Source organism: Pan troglodytes, chromosome 21 (assembly GCF_028858775.2).
Source record: "Pan troglodytes isolate AG18354 chromosome 21, NHGRI_mPanTro3-v2.0_pri, whole genome shotgun sequence".
Classification (NCBI taxonomy): domain Eukaryota; kingdom Metazoa; phylum Chordata; class Mammalia; order Primates; family Hominidae; genus Pan; species Pan troglodytes.
Window position 1 is genome coordinate 75560620 of NC_072419.2, and position 12884 is coordinate 75573503.

Here is a 12884-nt window from a genome sequence, read left to right on the forward strand (position 1 = left end):
GTATTTCCATGTTTATACAGATAGCGGTGTAGATATTTCCACATTTATACTTATAGCGGTGTAGATATTTCCAGGTTTATAGAGTTAGCTCTGTCGATGTTCCCACGTTTATAGAGATAGCGGTGTAGATATTTCCATGTTTTTAGAGATAGCGGTGTATATATTTCCACGTTTATAGAGATAGCGGTGTAGATATTTCCATGTTTCTAGAGACAGCGGTGTAGACATTCCCATGTTCATAGAGATAGCGGTGTAGATATTTCCATGTTTATAGAGACAGTGATGTAGATATTTGCGTGTTTATAGAGATAGCATTGTAGATATTTCCATGTTTATAGAGACAGTGGTGTAGATATTTCCATGTTTATACAGATAGAGGTGTAGATATTTCCATGTTTATAGAGACAGCAGTGTAGATATTTCCATGTTTATACAGATAGCGGTGTAGGTATTTCCATGTTTATAGAGATAGCGGTGTAGATATTTCCATGTTTATGGAGATAGCGGTGTAGATATTTCCATGTTTATAGAGACGGCGGTGTAATTAGTTCCATGTTTATACAGATAGCGTTGTAAATGTTTACAGATTTACAGAGATAGCGGTGTAGATATTTCCACGTTTACAGAGATTTTATGAAAAGTTATTTTATGAAGACCAAACAAGTCATTGGGGTACCTACCTTATGTCATTTTTTACATTGAGAGTGTTAAAAATACCCCTACCCTAACCAAAACACTGACATATAGAGCCAGGAAAAGCCATGCAATAAAGGATTCTTCGGCTTGTATGCCTGATAACAAAAACTTATCACAGAAGACTGCAAAAAACACAATCTTGCACAAAGCCCATTGCAACGTTGCACACAACAATGCTTTTGAAGGATATTTGCCCTACAACTGCCTGTCCAACCTGGGCCTGGCATCACCTTTGTTATTGATCTTTGTAGCCAAGGATAGTCATTTCCAAATGATCATATAATCTTCCTCATTTTTTCTTTTGTCTTCCTTTACCTCCGTGAATATGCATATAGTTTACTCTGGCTTGCCTGTTTCTATTGCAAGGCTCTGTTTCCAAACGAATATCTTTTTCTTGTGGAGAGCCTCTCTCTGTTTGTTATTTAGGTTGATAAGAGAAATGTGAACATTTGAGAGCTCAGGTAAAAGGCCTTAGTCTACAGTGAAACTTTTTTGCACCCTTAGATGCTTACTTCCACTACAACTTGCAGGTGGGCCTTGAAAAGTTCTTGGAATAAGTTTGAGCTTTGGTCTTCTCCGATTCATTTAGCATAGATTCTCAAAATGTGGTCCCTGGACCCACAGCATCAGCATCACCTGGAGATTGTTAGAAATGCAAATCATCGGGCCTCATTCCAGACCCTCAGCTGGAAACTCTAGGGGCATGTCCAGACCCTCTGTAGCTGAACAAGCCATCCAGGTGGTTTTGATGCAGCTAAAGTTCTGGAACAACTAATGTAGCCCCATTTGCAAAACTTGCCTCTACAGGCCTCCCTAGCTGGTAAGCTGCTAGCATTTTTTGTTTGTTTGTTTCTTTGTTTTGATACAGGGTCTTGCTCTGTTGACCAGACCGTGACCTCCTGGGTTCAAGCGAGGACTCAGCCTCCTGAGTAGCCGGGACTACAGGTATGTGCCACCACCATGCCCAACTACTTTTTGTATTTTTTTTTTTGTAGGGATGGGGTTTTAGCCCAGGCTAATCTCAAACTCCTGGACTCAAGCAATCTGCCCACTTTGGCCTCACAAAGTGCTGGGATTATAGGCATGGGCCACCACTCCTGGCCCAAAGTTCATATTTTAACTACTAACCTAAATTATTTTAAAAACAAAATTCTCCTTGGACTCAAACCAGGTCAGAGTGACATGATAATGTGCCTGTTTTGTGCAGGGTGAAGTGAGATTATTATCTATGAAATAGCTGAAATGTCCTGAGGGTGACAAACAGGAGCTGTGTTTTCAGCCAAATATCAGAACCAGGGCCACTGCCTGCCGCTGAACCCCAGCGGGGACCCCTACTTTGTGTTTATCTGTGGTGGCTACGCTTGCCCACCTGGGTGGGAACCCCGAGAATGACTCCAGACTTTTCCAGGGACTGCATGCCAGGGTATTTTTACAATTTATGTGTAGACTTTTTTCGGGTGGAAAAGTTATTTTATGAAGATGAAACAAGCAATTGGGGTACCTACCTTATGGCATTTTTTACATTGAGAGTGTTAAAAATACCCCTCCCCTAACCAAAACCCTGACAAATAGAGCCAGGGAAGGCCATGCAAAAAAGGATTCTTGGGCTTGTATGCCTGATAACAAAAACTTATCACAGAAGACTGCAAAAAACACAATCTTGCACAAAGCCCATTGCAACTTTGCACACAACAATGCTTCTGAAGGATATTTGCCCAACAACTGCCTGTCCAACCTGGGCCTGGCATCACCTTTGTTATTGATCTTTGTAGCCAAGGATAATTATTTCCAAATGATCATATAATCTTCCTCATTTTTTCTTTTGTCTTCCTTTACCTCCGTGAATATGCATATAGTTTACTCTGGCTTGCCTGTTTCTATTGCAAGGCTCTGTTTCCAAACGAATATCTTTTTCTTGTGGAGAGCCTCTCTCTGTTTGTTATTTAGGTTGATAAGAGAAATGTGAACATTTGAGAGCTCAGGTAAAAGGCCTTAGTCTACAGTGAAACTTTTTTGCACCCTTAGATGCTTACTTCCACTACAACTTGCAGGTGGGCCTTGAAAAGTTCTTGGAATAAGTTTGAGCTTTGGTCTTCTCCGATTCATTTAGCATAGATTCTCAAAATGTGGTCCCTGGACCCACAGCATCAGCATCACCTGGAGATTGTTAGAAATGCAAATCATCGGGCCTCATTCCAGACCCTCAGCTGGAAACTCTAGGGGCATGGCCAGACCCTCTGTAGCTGAACAAGCCATCCAGGTGGTTTTGATGCAGCTAAAGTTCTGGAACAACTAATGTAGCCCCATTTGGAAAACTTGGCTCTACAGGCCTCCCTAGCTGGTAAGCTGCTAGCATTTTTTGTTTGCTTGTTTGTTTGTTTTGATACAGGGTCTTGCTCTGTTGACCAGACCGTGACCTCCTGGGTTGAAGTGAGGACTCAGCCTCCTGAGTAGCCGGGACTACAGGTATGTGCCACCACCATGCCCAACTACTTTTTGTATTTTTTTTTTGTAGGGATGGGGTTTTAGCCCAGGCTAGTCTCAAACTCCTGGACTCAAGCAATCTGCCCACTTTGGCCTCACGAACTGCTGGGATTATAGGCATGAGCCACTGTGCCCGGCCCTGCCAGCTTTGTATAAGCTGAGGAGTTTTTAAAAATACCTAGACTCAGGGCTAACCCCAGACACTTAAGTCAGATTCTCTGGGAGGTGAAGCCCAGGCACTGGTATTTTTAAAGTCTCTACAGATGGTTCTAATGTGCTGCTAAGTTAGAGAACCGCTGATCTAGACCAGGCCTTTTCAAACTTAATGTGCACGTCAATTACCTGGACCTTGTTAAAATGCAGATTCAGTCTGCATAGGCCTGGGGTGGAGCCTGAGCTTCTGCATTTTTAACAAGTCTCTAGAGGATGCTGCTGCATCTGGGCTGCTAACTACACTTGGAGATAGGAGGTTCTGGAGAGCAGAGGAAAGAGCATGAACCATAACCTAGGGGCTGGTAGTCCTGACTTCCGAGCCAAGGTTTGCCTTTATGTGGCTGGCAACTTGCTTGGACTCCTACCTCAATTCTTTGGGCCCAAGGTTTGTCCTGCCTCAGAAGGATGTCAATAAAATTGAGTGAGTAATGCAGAATTGTTTCTTAAAGTGTGTGCAGATGCTCCATGAATTTAGAGAGTATGTGGATGCACATTAGTAAATTTTAATAGTTGTGACCATCTTGTTATGAGTACTTAGAACAAGTAATAATGGCTTTTGATGTATAGTAGTAAGAAAGCTTCCTTTTAAAAGGCGTGTATTTAAGTTTCAAAAGTGGGTCTATTTAAAAATAGATGAAATAAATAATAGTAGAGGTAACTGACAGATCAAAATTAGGAAGGCAGGATGAGAATGACTCAAGTTTGGGAAATGCTGAGAAAGCAGATGCCCAAGGGCTATGAAAACTTAAAAAAATAGGTAGCACTTGATTTTGATTGGCTGAATGAGATGATGTGTTTGATTATTTATGGGGTTGGCATTTGGCAACATGCACTGGGTGGCTGGGATCACTGTTTATTAAAAAATATTTGAGTCTCCACTTTGCACTAGATACTCTTTTAGTCTCTTGGAAAAGGGATTGGGGGGCAGGCAGGATAAAAACAAATCATTTATGCCCACAAGAAAATTGCAGGAAGATAAAAGTCATGAAATAAACTCTATGCTTCTAATTTAATATTTTTTATAGATTATGAGAAAAAAGTTTTGCTCACTATCAGCTAGGAAAGCTGTCTTAGCACAACCATTCATTCTTGCACAAATCAAAATCAAGACGAGCCAGATTTAATTTAATATTTTTTCACAGATTATGAGAAAAAAGTTCTAATTTAATTTTTTTATAGATGATGAGAAAAAAGTTTCTCTCTCTATCAGCTAGGAAAGCTGTCTTAGCACAACCATTCATTCTTGCACAAATCAAAATCAAGATGAGCCAGAAGGCTCCATTCTGACAGCTTCTAATGGAGAAGCTACATTTACTGGACATGGGGAAAGTTGCTGGGCTCTAAGGACTGTGCATTTCTTGAACTAGATAAATGGTCTTGGTGTAGCATAATACCAAAACTTCTTGTCGCAGCCTGTAAGGACAGAACTCAATCAGCCTGAAAAGGAAGTCAGTGACTCCGACTCAACACAGGAATGTTCTGTGATTCCTAAAGAAGGATGTAGGAGTGTGGCACAATTCAACCACAGTCTGTGGCCCTGTGCCTCTGCCTTGACATGAGTGGGATTTCCCAGCTGGTCATTTTCTTCTTATCTAAGACATTGGGAACAAATTACTTGACCTCCTCTAGGCTTCAGTACTCCCACTCATCAAATTAGAGGACTGGGCAGTCGCTAGGCTCTCTTTAGGCATCATATTTTAGTTTCTGTGATTTTAAATTTGAGAAGGGGTGTCTAAGGGAGAATACATAGGGGAGGGGGAAAGGCTTATTGAAAGTGTAGTTAGACACTGAATTTTTAAGAATTGCATTTTGTAATAATACCTTTACCTAATCAGGACTGACAATCTTACCTGATGACAGCACATGGAGGAATGGCTGCATTCAAAAATAAAAATGAAATAAAACAAGACCTTATTTGAACTTAGCAATAATGCTGATTCCTCTTTTTGATTTGAGGAGGTTATAGCTGTTGTAAATGCTTGAATTGGGTCTGCCCAGGCAAAACGGAGTCAAGAGTCCATGTCGGATGAATTTTAACAATGTAGACAATAGAAAGGGTTGCTTAAACTGCCCCTCTTTTACCAAAACACATTTACAAATGAAAGAACAACACTTCCATTTTTTAAAAACATTTTTTGAGATGAAGTCTTCCTTTGTCACCCAGAGTGGAGTGCAGTGGTGCGATCTTGGCTCACTGCAAACTTTGCCTCCCGGGTTCAAGTGATTCTCCTGCCTCATCCTCCCGAGTAGCTGGGACTACAGGCGCCCACCACCATTCCTAGCTAATTTTTGTATTTTTAGTAGAGACAGGGTTTCACCATGTTGCCCAGGCTGGTCTCGAACTCCTGACCCCAGGTGATCTGCCGACCTCGGCCTCTGAAAGTGCTGGGATTACAGGCGTGAGCCAACAGGCGTGGCCAAAAAATTTCCATTTTTAATTGCAGGGTCTGGGGAATTAAAATGCATCCGTAATTTCTTGCATCTCTCCGCTCGGGCTTGCATGAATGCAGAGGGATGGGGAGGACTTCTTGAGGCAAGCATCCCCCTCTTGTCGCCTGCCATCTAGAGAGAGAGGGCTGTGATTTATCTCACTTTAATCAGGAAGGACCCGATGTGTGGATGGAGAGGTCTGACGGCTTTGTTGCTCCATGTGGGAAAGAAACGGACAGAGTGAATTTGTGTATGATCCCTAAGGAGAAAGTGTCTTTGTGCTCTATTTCTTTTTGACCTGGAGCCCCTGAAAGCAAGCTAGTTACAAGTTGAAATAGGCCGTTTCTAAAGTGTGATTTTGTTTGTGTATGAGCCTTGATTACAAAGGGGAAAAAAACCCGCTTAATTTACATACACCACATGTAGTGCAGGATCCCCTGGGCTGTCTTTTCAGGTATCAGGGAACTTTGTTGAAAGTCGCTTGTCTCATCTAGGAGTCATTTCATATTGTTTAGCAGAGCCTGGTATTAACATTTCCTTCCAACTGTTTACTGGAATCTGTGTGTTCCCTTCAAGTGATGCATACTAGGTGCACAGGCTTCCTGCCACTGTCATCCTAATCTTTCCGTGCAGACAGGAGCAGAGGGGAGAGCGCTGAGCCAGGCCCCAGCTTGCTTTTCTTTCCTGACACAGCCCGGCTCCACTGCACTTCTCAGCTCTTGCTGTAGGTGGTGCTGTTTGACCATTTTCTTCATGTGACCCTCCACTCGGTAATATAAATTCATTCGGAGGATGACCTGATATCAAAAAAAATTCCTTTTGATTAGTAGAATCAACTTGTTTCTTCACACGATACTCTTCCCACTGAGACACATGGAGAAAATTCTGACTCCAGGTTTGCAACCTTGAGATTTCTCTCAGATGCAATAAAAAAAAACAAAAAAGCATTTTGAGTGGCACAGTGATGCCTAGTGCATGATCATGTTTGTCTGCTCAAACATTAAAGGGAAACTTGTGGGTTTGAGGATGCCCAGCAGCACGACAGCTGCCAATGTAAATGAGCCGTATAGAGAGAGAGGGGGCGGGAGGGGACTACAAACTTCAGAATATGAGCTGATTGTTTAGAAGTTAAAAAAAAAAAAAAAAAAAAAAAAAAAACAAGTCAAAAGGGAGCCCAGGATGGTGCAAGAAAGAGGAGAAAGGAAGATTTTCCTTGCAGCTAATCAGGAGAGTTCATAAGGGCTGATTACATGAGTGGAAGCCTTAAGTTCTTTTTTTAAAAAAATGTGAAAATTTGCATGTATGTATGTATGTATGTATGTATAGCTTCGTGTATTACCATTATTATTGCAATCAGCAAATGGATTTACTTCCTTTATCTCATGGGCTCCTTCCCACTCACTTCTGGCAGCACATTTTCCTTTCTCCTTCATCCCAGAACACCAAAGAACAGATGCGCTTCCTAACCCTGGCTCCAGGGGACTTTATACAATGTAAACAGTGCACCTCTAACATGGTTCACTGCTTAGAGAACGTGTGTCCCATTTTAAAACTGTGACTCCTTTATATTTTGCAGTGCTTATTTTAATAAGAGACATTGGACTTGTGACTTATTTTTCATGGAGGAGTGAGCTTAATGGTTGAAAGTAATCGATAAAATTGTTTTTCCTCTGATGCCATCAGCCAAGATCCTATGGCAATAGTAAGAGGATGACACTGGGCTGGCACCCCCTCCATAACATATTTGGACCATGTTTTCCCCCCAGAATGCACATGCAATAGCTTTGGTTTGGTAAGAGAGAGATGGTGTACTTGGTTTCCTTCTGTCACACTTTTGGTGAAATGAATTAGACTTTTAAATCAGGAAATTCAGCGAGATGAGTTAGATTTTTACACAAGAGCAGTGGAGGACTTCCAGCTGGTTGGGGGAATGATACGGAAATATCTTGCTAAATCAGGGTCTGGTGGAATGCTGCTCCCCTGGCAGGCTCCTCTTCACAGGGAGCAATCTGTGGGTTGCTTATAGAACAGAGCGAGCAGGAGGCATAGCATGGTCTTGCTCAGGGGAAGACCCGGTGTTCAGATGTTTGTCATTAGGAACTGGGTGTGGGCTTTTTCAAGTTAAATTGAAGCAGCAGTTCTATTAGGAAGAGCCTCCCAGATCAGCATCTTCTGTTTCTGGATACTCTCCCTTTGAAAAGCCAGATTTCAGCAAAAAGCTTTGCTAATGGTGAAATTGCACAACTGAAACCCTATGGGAGCAATGGGAAAGATGGAGAAAGAGGTGGTTATATCATGTACTTCAACAGTTTATTTAGAGGCTGTTGACGTTAGAATAACAAGCCAAGACAAACAAAAATACTCATTTTGGATGAAAATATTGTCTTTTCATGTTATTATAGATAGCTGAGTCCTAAGACTTCTACAGAAACACATTTTCCTAATGAGTGGCTGATTTTTCTGGTTGTGCAAGTAATATCCAAATTATTGTACAAATTTTTGGCTCAGGAGCAAACATTGTATTGCATATTGAGCTAATCACTTGCCCTTTCTAAGGTAAGCCCTTACCTCTGCTTTCCCTTCATCTTGTCATTTCTGTTTGTTGGGTACAGGTTTCCTGTTGGTTCTTTCTGTTGGCTCTGATGTAACATGAATGAAGTTCTTAACATCCTTTCAGACATAAACACAACTTAGCTCATTGTTTCTGAGTTCATATAGAGGTTTTATTGCCCCTGAGACTTTCGTGTCAGACAGCTGGATGTTGCTGTGTTCAAGGCTCTATATGTTGATTTTGTATCCTACAACTTTACTGATATCACCTATCAGTTCAGTTCTAACAGTTTTCAAATTTTATTTATTTGTTTTTGTTTTTTAAATATTGCATGTTTCATTTTAGAGTCAGGAGCGTAGATGTACAGGTTTCTTAAACAGGTATATTGCATGGTGCTGAGGTTTGGGCTTCTAATGATCCCACCACCCAAGCAGTGAGCATAGTAATGGATAGGTAGTTTTTCAACCCTTGCTCCCACCATCCTTCCCTCCCACCTATGGAGTCCCTCAGTGTCTATTGTTCCCTTCTTTGTGTTGAGTTCTAACCTTTTTTTAGTGAAGTTTGTAGGGTTTTCTATATATAACAAGATCATGCCGTCAGTAGAGACAGTTTCACTTCTTCCTTTCCTATTAAGATGCCTTTTATTTCTTTCTTTTGCCTAATTACCCTGAGAAGTGGTGTCTGTGGGCATCCTTGTCTTGTCCCTGATGGTAGAGGAAAAGTTTCAACTTTTCACCATTGATCATGGTGTTAGCTATGGGTTTGTCATATATGGCCTTTATTTTGTTGGGATACAGTCCCTCAATACGTGATCTGTTGGGTGTTTTTTTTTTTTCACCATGAAAGGGTTTCGAATTTTGTCAAAAGCTTTTTCTATATCTATTGTGATGGCCATATAGTTTCTATCCTTTATTTTTCTAATATGGTATATTATATGTATTGATTTGCTTATGTTGAACCATGACATGATCATGGTGAATGACTCTTTCAATGTGCTATTGAATTTGGTTTGCTAGGATTTTGTTGAGGATTTTTGCATCTATGTAGATCAAGGATATTGGCCTGTCATTTTCCTTTCTTGTAGTGTTCTTGTCTGGCTTTGGAATCAGGGTAATGCTGGCCCTGTAAGATGAGTTTGGAAGTATTCCCTCCACTTCAGCTTTTTGGAAGAGTTTGAGAAGGACTGGTATTAGTTCTTCTTAAAATATTTGGTAGAATTAATCTGGGAAGCCATCTGGTTTTGGGTTTTTCATTGATAGGAGACATTTTCTTACTGATTCAACCTCCTTGCTTGCTATTAGTCTGTTCAGATTTTTAAATTTCTTCATGAGTCAATCTTGGTAGGTTTTATGTGTCTGGGAATTTATCCATTTCTTCTAGATGATCCAATTAGTTAGTGTGTAATTATACCTAGCAGTTTCTTAGGATCCTTTGTATTTCTGTGATATTGGCTATGATGTTTCATCTTTCATTTCTGATTTTATGCTCTATTGAAAACATGAGGCATAGCAGGTAGGGGGCACTGGTCAGGACTTGGGGTATAAACTGGCAGATGTTAAGGTGGGTGATTCTGGTTAACTCAGAAACTCCGAAGTCCCGTGTGGAAGAATGAACTGCCTGTACTCACCTAGTAATGTATATCCTTGGTCAAAAAAGATCCAGCTGAGAATGTTGGATGAAGGGACCAAATCAATATTCATCATTATATTGAAAACAAGTCAGATTGGCTGTGGTCTTTTGACAGCAGGTCAGTGGCTTAGTCTATTTGAACAAAGTTAGGGCAGGTTCAAGGGAGAATCCTGAGATCGGTATTCTTTGTTCCATACAAACTTGCCTTTCAGTTTCTTCTCCCCATGCCTCCAGGATGTCCCTGCACAGCCCGTAGGGCCCCCTCCTTCAGTACCTTGCCTTACGAAGGGGAGAAAATGAGTTTTCCAATGTTAGCATATATTTAGCCTTCCAAAATTTTCTATTTCTATTTTAGGGGAGCTCTAGGAAAACAGCAGATTACTCTAAATCCCCAGGTAAAAATCTGAAATGGTGGAATTTCATATGAGCAGGAGACATATTTTGGGGCAAGTGGGCTTTTCACAATCACTTGGACATGAAGGCATCTGCTTCTTCTATGCCTAAAATAGTCCTTCAATTTAGTAGTTTAATTCCTCTTCCACTTTTTCAAATTTCAAGACAATACATGTAGTGACTGAACAATTTGGATCCAAGTTTCACTATTTAACTGCCAGTGTGACCTTGGGCGAGTCACTTAATCTTTTCAAGGCTCAATTTCATCATGTAAAGTAGAAGTACAAACAATCCCTGACTTAGAATATTTTGACTTACGATTTTTCAACTTTAAGATAGTTTGAAAGCAATACACATTCAGCAGAAGCTGTACTTTGAGTACTCATACAAACATTCTGTTTTCCACTTTCAGTACAGTATTCATTATATTACATGAGATATTCAAAGCCCACTTTATTATAAAATGGGCTTTCTGTTAGATGATTTTGCCTAACTGTAGGTTAATGTGAGTGTTTAAGGTAGGCCGAGCTAAGCTATGATGTTTAGTAGGTTAAGTGTATTAAATGCATTTTCAGCTTACAATATTTTCATAAGTTTATTGGAATATAACCCTATTGTAAATTGAGGGGTATTTGTAATAATGATATCTCTTCAAGGAGACTTTGTGAGCCTCTCATAGGAAAATGCATGCACAGATGCATATAAATATATAATCTTTCTTTTCCATACATATGATATTCTTTAAGGATATTCAAAAATCTGGAAACAGTTGCCTCCAGGGAGATAAATGGTAGTGGGTTGGGAAACTTTTAACTGTATACGCTTTTGTACCTTTTGCATTTTGAATCAGATGAATGTATAATCTACATAAAATATTAAGATTAAAACATCACCGAATAACTTATCAGGAGTTTGGTGAACATAAGGGAAGGCCACCTATGGTGGCTGTATTTTATTCAGTGTTGGTCACTGTTGGGCACTTCATAGAGCTTATTTCATTTCATCCTCACAAGCGCCGTAGGAGGAAGGGGCCCCAGAGGGATTCATGGTTAGAATAGCAGAGTAGGAGCATTTGGCAGCTATATTCTGTGTAGGTGATAACTTTAAAGATACTTTTGTTATAAAATGTTTCAAACATACAAAAAATATGGAGAAGCAGTTTTCTATAGTTATTAAATATTGTTAATGGGTAGTCACAGAAATTATCATCCAAAGTGGGATATTCTTGAGAGAAAAAGGAGGTTCTATTTATAATTATGGTGGGATAACAAACTTAAGATGAACAGCTCTGGACAAACTGGGTTGTATGGTCCCTGGAAAACAAGGATTACTGTAAATGTGAGTCCCGCCTTGTGCTTCTCTCTGTCCCACCAAGAAAATATGATCTTGATACAGATGTTCATTGTGTCAAGGCAACCATGGCAACCATGATCTAGATACACTGTTCAAGTTTTATGCTGATCCTACCTAGGTATGTCTCAGGAACTTTCCAGAGTTTCCTTTGAGTGCTTCTAAATTTTGCATAAATGGTATGTTGTCCCTTGTCTCTTTTTAAAACCAATAAGCCATTTTCCCTTCTTTTCCTGGAAAATTAAAGGAACAAAGGCCAGGAAATAACAACGTATTAGCTAAGGTTCTGTTGATTGAAAGCAACAGAACCTAATTCTGGCTAGCTTAAACCATGCTAGGATTTAATGAAGAATACTGCAGAATCTTAGATATCTTATGACTGGGAAAGAGGAGGTTCAGGCAGTTCCTGGGATGTCAGCAACAGGTAGCTGTCAATTAACTGCCCCCACACCACCCACTGCTGCCGTCATCAATATAGCACACCACGATGGCTCCCAGCCTCTGTACGTCTGGGTTCCAGTGTTCAAATTCTAGAGACAGCAAGAGAAATCCCATTGAGTCAGGGATCCTTCCCTGGGTCACACTCCCTGCATATGGTCAGAAATGCAGGGTTATGTACTAAAGACACAGCTAAAGAGGACCCACTTCACTGTTTTGGGACCGTTTGCAGGGGAGGCAAAATTATGAGCTACTCACTTAAAGAGGTGATAACCATAAGTTTGCAGGAAAAAAAAAATTGGAGAAGAGAAGGATAACACTATCCTACGGTTTCTTCTGAAAATGGACGAAGGGAACAGCATTTCCATTTGGAAATTCTCTCCTGGCATTTCAATATTTATGGATTCTGAATTCTGAGAAAAATCAGTTGAGAAATTAGGAAAATGGGAAGGAACATTCTAATTTTCCTGTGAAAATTACAGCTTAATAGTCAGTATAGAGAACTTACTGGCTTGAAGAAATGCACTGACTTCAAGTCAAGCAAGATGAGGAAGCACTGACATGTGGAGATGAAAGTTAAGGTGAACAGGACAGGAGCGGTAAAGGAGCCTCAGTCAGACTTTCTTGTATCTGTTGCTGTGTTACAAGTGTGTGTTCATGGCCTTGTCCACTGCTAACAGTGAACCATTTCTGCAAATAA